This window comes from Taurulus bubalis (genome assembly GCF_910589615.1).
Source record: "Taurulus bubalis genome assembly, chromosome: 10".
NCBI classification, from domain to species: Eukaryota; Metazoa; Chordata; class Actinopteri; order Perciformes; family Cottidae; genus Taurulus; species Taurulus bubalis.
Window position 1 is genome coordinate 11168068 of NC_136598.1, and position 9179 is coordinate 11177246.

Here is a 9179-nt window from a genome sequence, read left to right on the forward strand (position 1 = left end):
GAAGGTGTATTTAAAAGAGGACCTTCCATAGCTTTATATTCAAATAATAAGATTTGAATATTACTATATTGTATATTAGTAATGATGACGACAACTATGGATCTTTCAAGTAAGAGGCTTATATTGACTCATCTACATAGTACATTGAGACGGTAGCTGCATGAGCCCTGATTTCTTTAGGCTGAGCCGTTTCATGCATTACTAATTAAAACATGGATCAGTTTGGGAGGTGCAGAGGTCAGTGTGTGAGTGAATTACTAATACGAGTAAACAACTTGTGGCTCGGCTGTACGGTCGTTTCCCAGGTCTGTCATTTTCAGGTTGACATTTAGTGATGGAAAAACATGTTAGTCCTTTCACGCTTTTCATTCAGAAATCTTACAGATGAACACAATTCAAGCCAAAATGTCGGGGTTATCGTCTTCAGAAAGCCACCTGTCAGCATCTGCAAGAAGTCTGTGCAGACCCTTTTGGTAGGGGGGAAAAAAAGCAAAACTTTTCTGTACCTCCTCATTATTTTCCATCTCACCTTTATGCTTTATGCACTGCCAAAGCCTTTGCTCGCAGAAATATCCCAGTTTCAGCCGACTGCAATCCCATCATTAGATTTGATTTTCATAGATGATAGGAATGTTGCCAAGAAACTAATGGTTTCCGTGGTGACAAACACTACTCCTGCCATTGTGTGTAGCAATGTAGGAAGTCAAGTCCCTCACCTACAATCTCTACCACCGTTTTCAGAGTGGAAACCGAATACGTCTGAGAACAGACTGTACTCAACGTACAATATACTGTAGCTGCTCTATTGCTTGTACAAAAGTATCACATATCTACTATTATTCATGCAACACACATGTTGTTGCACAAAGTATATATTACAATTATATTTTGTAAGGTATTTGCATGCTGAATTTCACCCATATTTGCAGAAAATACTGTACATCAATGTATGCACACAATACACAATACTTAACATACGGGCAAGAAAAGAAATGACTCGGCAAGTGCATGTAAAATACACGACTTTGCAGCAGTGCTGACAAAATTAAACTACATTAAAACGAAATACGACGTTGAAACTGTGTAGTCATATCACAGCACTATCAGTCATAATCGTATATATATCTCAAACAGAAAAGGATCAACCTGAGAATGCAGTGAAGCACAAAACAAAGTGCCAATGACATGTCAGCAGCTGACATTGATAAATAGCTTGAATAACTTAATAATCAGCAGCCATGTGCAGTTTGTTCAGTCAGTCTGACGGTGTGTGTGTGTGTGTGTGTGTGTGTGTGTGTGTGTGTGTGTGTGTGGTGCGTGTGCGTTTTTGGTGAGAGTCAATGTAATTGGGGAGAAGCGGTTGCCGTGGCGGCTGGTGCTGGCACAGGAGCGGTACCTCAAACAGGTGGTTCCCCAGATGGGCAAAGTCAGCAACAATCATGTTCTCCCTCTCGCCCTTACTTTAAACTCATGGAGGTCTTTGATGGAGGGCAGCCAGCAGACACGGAAATGACAAACTGCTCCAAAAAAGGAGGAGGCAGAGCCGGACCAAGCAGCATTGGATGCGGAGCAGCTTCTCATCGATAAGGATTTGGACAATTTGCTGTGTGACATGTTTAAGCTGCCAGTGTTGAGACAAGAGGAGAGTCTTTCAGTCAAACTGGAAAAATCGACTCAACTGTGTACACAAGGTGGTACTGTTGATGCAGGGGAGACGAGCCTCTGGGTTCTTGTTGAAGTAAATCGAATCTCCACAGTCTTGTTTGTGCTGTGACCAAGGTTGTTGGCGCACCTAAATACCCATGCGGCCAATTCTCTGCAGTAGATGGCCAACTTTATGGGATTAGTTTGGGGTTCAGAGATTATCACTCTGACAGCAGAGTGTTCATTAAAACACACAAAAACAAAGACGTTCAAATCGCCTCCCTTAATGGGCGTGGGCTGGTGAAACACAAATACTACAGTTGGAAAGGAATTCATGCAATTGAGAAACAAAGTACACACCCAAATAAATCATACTTCCGGTTCAGGTAAAGAGGAGAAGAGGTAGGAGGATTTCTAACATAATTGAAAAAGCTAAACGTGTACTGTCACCATGATGGCAAAACACCCATGATCCATTCAACAGTCAGGTGAGGAACGTTGAGTTGGGAAAGCAACAACCAAAGGGACTTACTTGATCACTAAGCAGCACTCACAGCAGTGTAGCACAGGAATTGGGAAGTATCCAGGTAACAGAGGAGGCCATGTGGATCACTTTGTTCTCAGAGAGGCTTGCCGCCTGGTATAACTGCACCAGTTCTGATTTCAGGAGTGGCCCTAGACCCGTATCATTGCTGTCAGGTAAAATACACACTGCTCTTCTTTCATCGTGCTGGTGGTCAGAGGGATCTCCTCCTGTTCGAGTTCCAACACGAAGCTCAAACAACACACCAGGAAGTGGGCTCTCGTCTCACTGTGGACCACGAGGGCAGACAGTAGATGGCAGTAGAGCTACTCTGATGAATTTAAATCATGGTCACTTTTGACTGTTCCCTTTCTTTAGTGACAGCCTTGCTTTGCTCAAACACATATACGACTCATTGAAAAGCAGGAGAGGAAAAGGCAAGTAAAAGGAATGTTCATGTTGGGCACCAGATGGCTTTCAAAAACTGGCAGATTTTTATTCAGGTTTTGCATAAACTGCCATTTGGGTGCTGCGTTGGCATCGCATTCCTAATCCTCTGCAACACACTCCAACGGCACAGAGCTTGTTTAGTCCTGGGGTTGAAGCACAAACGCATCTTTTGTGGGAAAAACTAATTGCGAGTCGACAAATTAATATTGAGAAACTAAAGCAAAAAAGCAAAAAAGTATTATAAAGTAGTATAAACAGTACTACAAATCAAAATACCTTTGCACGATGACGTGCAACATCCGACCAGTTGCAACTGTGTGTATTTGTGGGTACTGGGTGACACAGAGCAGGCCATGCCTATGAAGTTTAACGGGGCCACATGAGGTGAGGTCCTGCTCTATTTGTGAATTGAAAGCTTGACCCTAAAGAGGTTATGGGGACTGGAGGTGTTGCTGTGACCTCTCGTGGAGCTCTGAATGCCTGGCCCGGCCCGCTGAGGGCTCCAACAAACGCAGTGAGCGCAGACGTTCATATGGTAGCGTCTCCCTTTGAAACAGCTCGAATCTGGATCCCATTAAACCCTTTTGTCTCTCTCCCATTATCCCTCCTGGTTGCGCTGTCTGTTTTTACTTTGTGTTATTCATATCCATTCCACCACCACCCTCCTCCCCCTCAGGCTTTCGGGCATCCCATAATGCATTTCGTTGAGACTGCTGGACAGATGTTTTTGCCGTGCTGCTATAAGCGTGAATCTGGGTACTGAAATGTTCAACAAAATTAGATATTGAGATTCATTTTATACTATAAAACAGATAGTTAAAAAAAATCTCATTCTATTGATCCTGGCAGAAATCCTTTCCCCAACCCACATGACAGAGCAGCTGGCTGAGAGCGGCCTCATCTGGAACTGCCATCAGTCGCTTGTTAAATGCAGTGTGCGAGTGGAGCGGGAACACGGCAGCATGCGGTCGCATGAATCCACAACCAGACACTGGGAACTGTGCGCCCAGGCTGCAGGTCACAGAGCAGTGTGTTTAGTGTGTTTGTGTGTGTGCTTGCATGTGGGCTGCATGCCTTCATGCTGGACCAGGCCGGGATACAGAATCCGGCCCCCCTCGCTCCCCCCCACACCCTCTCTCCCTCTCCGAATCCTGTCTAGGTAATTGATCCCAGACTGGACATTGGAGTTGCCAGCAGCGATTCATATCGTTTTTATCTTTTAGACAAGCCTTCTACAGCTTCCAGATGGGGAACGCACTCCGGGGTTCAAGTTTGTTTTTGGAAAAAAAAAAGTATAATGCTTTAATGTCTTTACCTTACAAAAAAACATGCAGCATGAGGAGAAACCTACCTGAGTGTTATTCAGCCGGCCTCAGGATTTGTGTAACTCATTGGCCATGAAGATAGTTTGTTTATCTTTGTTGGTGTTGGTTTACGTGGCTACTATGTGTGAGTGGAAGCATGCCGGTGACAGTTGTTTTGGAAAAGGTATGAACATGTGAAGCGGCCCTTGAGTACAGCTTCATGTTATCGCGTGTGGAAACTTGATGAGCCGAGAAAATGATTTACACAACATCCCAACTATTCTTTTATAGTCTATCTTTTTTTATGGCAAATTAAGCGTATGAAGTAAGATGTTGCTTGGTCTGCACCCAACCATTCCTCCAGCGAGCATGTCCCTGTTGCTGGTACTGCAAAAAATACGCCACCATTCTGAATGAAACTCTCCAAACAAGTCTGTGATCCACTCTGGGAAAACGATGATATTATCCATTCAGTTCAGTTTTCCAAAATAAAAGTTGTGAATACCAATAGTTTATGTTCCGACTGTGACAACACAAGTCTCTCTCTTCTCCTATTGTTCATAGGGTCCAAATAATGAGAGGGGGAACCAAATTACTGCCCACTTTACAGTCACCTTTCCCACCCAAAAAGCTCTCGTGACCTCCTTCATATGAATGGCAGAAACCACGTCGGAATGAGCAAGTATCCATTTTAGGAGCTTGTAAAGGAGCTGAAGAGAACAGCAAGGCGGGAGGAGTTGATGGTGGGTTTTAACCTTTGTCTTACGTGGAAACATCTGTCACACGTTACATTGAGGTGTCTGAGATTACAAGAAACTGCCCAGCAGTCATGAATACAGACAAGCACATTGTTCATTAAACATCTTTTCTTTTATAATAACTTTTTGCAGTGCAAACATGACTCAAATCATAGGAATTTTCATTGGCCTGAAGACCTTTACTTGAAGCCAAATGCCATCGTATTACTGGTCTTGAGTAAAAGTAAGAGGGACAATATTTATTTAGAATATTTGTACAAATACTCCTTTGTACATGCATCTTTGCTATAACCTTATATCTAAAACATGTTGGACTCGTCCGGACCATAATGGTTGTGTCAAGTCTGCACAAGTGTGAGGCTGTTAATGCGGAAGTGTTTTTTAATTGTAAAGTTTAAACAAAAATATCGGTTTTCTTGAGCTATTCAAGGGCACATATCAGTAATTGATACAGAAATGGTCATTTTGTTGGTGAAGTATTCTTTTAAAAAGTCACCAACCTAAAACTACACCACTGCGTGAAGATAATATGAAAATACTTTTGTTTCTACATCATTCATCAGTTTGAAATGAAATCAATGAAACGCAATCTGCTGTTGTCCTTGCTGCTGGCAAGATTTCTTCAAAACATGGTGTGTACCGTAGGTTAATCCTGCTTTCACTCACCAAAAGTGACGATGATGCTTGAATGGTAGAGATCAATTTATTCTGTTCCCTTCTTGCAAAAAAAAAAGAGGGATTTTATTATTGTTTATTCACAGCAACAGAATCAGCTGCATTTCATGAATATATCTGCTTGAAAGCGGATCACCATGTTGTAGTGGTTCAGATTGAGCCAACGGACGGGCGGGGTAGACAAGTACATATTGGGAGTTTTGAACTGTGCTGAGATCATAGTTGGTTACATTAAGTCACTATAGATTATAGATATATTTCCACTCAGGCTTCAGCTCTTTTTCTTTTTAGCCTGAAGACACGTTCCAGGGTCCACAAAATCACACAAAGCCATACTTATTGTTATAAATTGTGAAGTTGTGAATTTGAGTGTGATGGCATGCTTATTATTTAAGAAAACTATAAAAGATTTTTGTGATTTTAATTGTATTCAATTATATTTATATAAAACTTGAAAATAAACGTCACAGAACTTAATGCAATCTGCATATTAAGCGAGCTCACATGAGATCCTGACCGTGGCTGAGGAACTCTAGATAGAGTGTACTATCGGATTTCTGCCAGTCTCGAATCAGCGAGCGACGTGCCAGCCAGCACGCTGCACGTTCACACCCCCGCTCGCACAAATTAGTGGTGTGCTTGTAAATTACACACAGAATTTTTTTTTTTCTCCTCAGAAAGCGAAGGAGTTAAACCATGTTTGACAACTCCATTACACCAGTGGAAACAAAATAGTAATTTCACTGTCATGTTTGAAGCATTTTTTAAGCAATTTTGGGGGTTTTCGGGAAAAGTCTCAACATTGTCGACATGCCACAGTGTTGGCTTCTGTTGAGGGAGTCTACTGGGAGATTTACTGTCGTTCATTACACATCTGGTGATAAATTGGATAATAATACAAATGCTGCAGTTGAAACAGTTTGAACAAGAACGCAAGGGTCACAGCGACGGGGAAAACGTCACTCGACTCGTAAGGGAAAAAGAAGTCAGCATCTTCTCAAAGTTATTTAAACACCTGGGTCTCTGCACGTTTTAGCCCATTTACCACACACCACAGGACACAAGTCATTTTTTAAAGTGTGGTGTAGATTTAGGTTTTTGAACTGTGTTTCATCAATTTCCGGGTATTGCCATTGGTTCCATTTATTTGAAAATCTATAAGCAAAAGCTTTACACTTTGATTTAATCACCACAGTAAACATTGTTGTCACATTGATGAAAACGACTGCACAACATTTGTCATCACTTTTGCAAAAAATACAAAACAAATATGATGTTCACAGTAATAAATGATTATATAGCATTGATTTAGCAGATGTCAAACAAAGAATATAGCGAGTTAGATATCATCAAGAATATCTTAATAATGTTCCCTAATATGTATCGCTATGTATTAGGGAATAATTGTCTGGAGAAATATATGTTTTGGAAAAATCAGTGGGAAAATGATTTAAAAAAAAAGATAACTTTATAAGATGATTAACAGTCACATAAAGACTTATTGAGCTATTGAGGTGTATTTGTGTCACATTTTGGACAATCAGGCTAGCTAGTTTCCCCTGTTTTTGAAATATTCCTTTAAATCATGCAACAACACTGGTATGGTCCTTTAAATGATTGCCATGACCATCAGTCTCAAGACAAATCATTGTCAAGGCTTCTTTAACATATGAAAGACAGGAAAAAGTGAGAACCCCCCCCAGAAAGGTAATCATCTAAATCACACAATCATCTGATTCTTTAGCATTCAGACTGACTGAACTTTGCAAACATGCACATGTATGGTTTCTGAGATGTAGTTAAGAGCTTTTTGAAGTTTTTCACAGAAAATCACAATAGTTATAGAACATGTGCACAGGTCTAAATATCAAGAGGAATATGTTTCAATTTGTCATGTTGTCCGTTTAGCCAAAATAGACATTTCGTTGTAGTAACGTCGCAGCAGAACCTGCTGCAGTGACAGCCTTCTGTATGGCCACACAGGCCAAATGAAATGCTCATTGAGAAAACCACTGTGTCGACTTTGCGCTCTTGATCTGATATGACGACATTCTGACTGAATTAATTAACGAGAGAAAGTGGAGCCAAAACAAGACTATAGCACTGGATTATTGCTGCTGCTCCTTGCTCTCGGCCCTCAGCTGCCAGTGGGAGACTCTGGAAAACAAAGAGGCCTATGACAGACCACCTGCTCAGAGAGGATTGTGGGTACGAGCTACTGTACACTAAACAGCTGAACCAGGAGCAGTCTGAGGGTCCCGTGGGGAGAGAGAGGCCAGAGAAGGAGGGCGGTGTTGGAGGGGGCTGGTCCAGACGAGGTGGTCTTGTGAAAATGGTTGCAGAGGTTGTGGCTGCATGTGGCATATCTGCTCCCCAGATCCTGATGGACAGTGGTCAAGTCGGCGCTCAGTACATAAATACTCCACGCTACATTAGCCGCCAAAGCCTTTCCACATGTTGTTTGCAGAAGGCCTCCATGGTGCTTAAACCCCAATCCCCATCTGGCTCTTTCCAGGTCAATTCGTCCAGGACTACACACACGTTCCCTGACATGGACCTGCTTTCTGCTTCACCAGAGTGCCAGGCCCTCTGTAGTCCTGTGGTTTACATACCCAACCTGGCACGTCGCAAGCGCCACTCAGACCAGCACGCTGTAAAAAAATGACCACAGCCAGAGCCTGTGTAGCGTTACACTGTGTTTTGACATTGAATCCTCCCGAAACCAAAATATAACTTCTGTCAGTGGAGTGAGGCGACTCCTGTTCGATCCAATGTGGGTTCTATTGTTACAGAGCTCTGTGAGTGTAAACATCTTAAAGCAAGGCAGAATAAGAGGTTCTTTCCATTAGTCTCAAGAGAAACACACTTGAGTCAAGTAAATCATTTCCACGAGTGGATTTTAATTGGGAACAAGTTCAATAATCTAACCCTGATGACAGATTGTTTTTCATGTTTTGAGAAAAAAAAAAACAAGATGTCAACCCTAAATATTAAACTAAAGGACTTGCTATGCTGTAAATTGTGTGCAGTGAAAGTGATCTTCAAATGCACTCTAGTTTGAGAGTGAGCACATTTATCTGCAGGCCTTTGAAAGCCAGTTGAGCTCATCCATTCAAAACTAGAACACATCTGCTCAGTTATTACAATGCATTTTATAATTACAATAGGTTATTATTGACCTTTAAGTGTGCTCGTAGATGGATGTTCTTTGACCTTTGGATAGAGACAGGCTATCTGCTTGCCTCTGTTCATCATCTTTATGCTAAGCTAAGCAAACCAGACAAGTATAATAGTAATATTTTTTCATCAAACTCTTGAGAAGAAAGTGATTTGAATTATTTCCCCAAATATTCAACTATTGCTTTAACCACATGGATGTGTGATGCTCTACTTTTTGATGATTTCTTTTAAGTCACTTGAGTGTAATGCTTTGAGCACCCCGCTGACCTAGTTTGTCACTAATTCTAGTCCCACGCTTGACATTTGTGCACGGCTGCAAGACCGCAGAGGTTATCTGTAAAACAATATGTTGTGCCTGTGCACTCCTGGGGCTCAGTGGAGGAGAGAGGCCCCTTCCTGCTGCCCTTGTCCCAAGGCCAGTCAGCTGTGGCTGTGCTCTGCTCTGTGATTCAGGTAGAGGCCCAACAGGGAGCCTTCTGCAGAGGAGGCCAGCGAGGCGAGGTCTGAGGCTCTGAGATGAGTGAGCCAGGAGGGAAATGGGGGTCATGGGCTTTGTGCTTTACGAGCACAAGCCCCTGCACGGCCTTGCTTACCTCCGCTCTGCCTGCCTGGTAGATAAATGACGATAGAGCAGAAATGTACGGT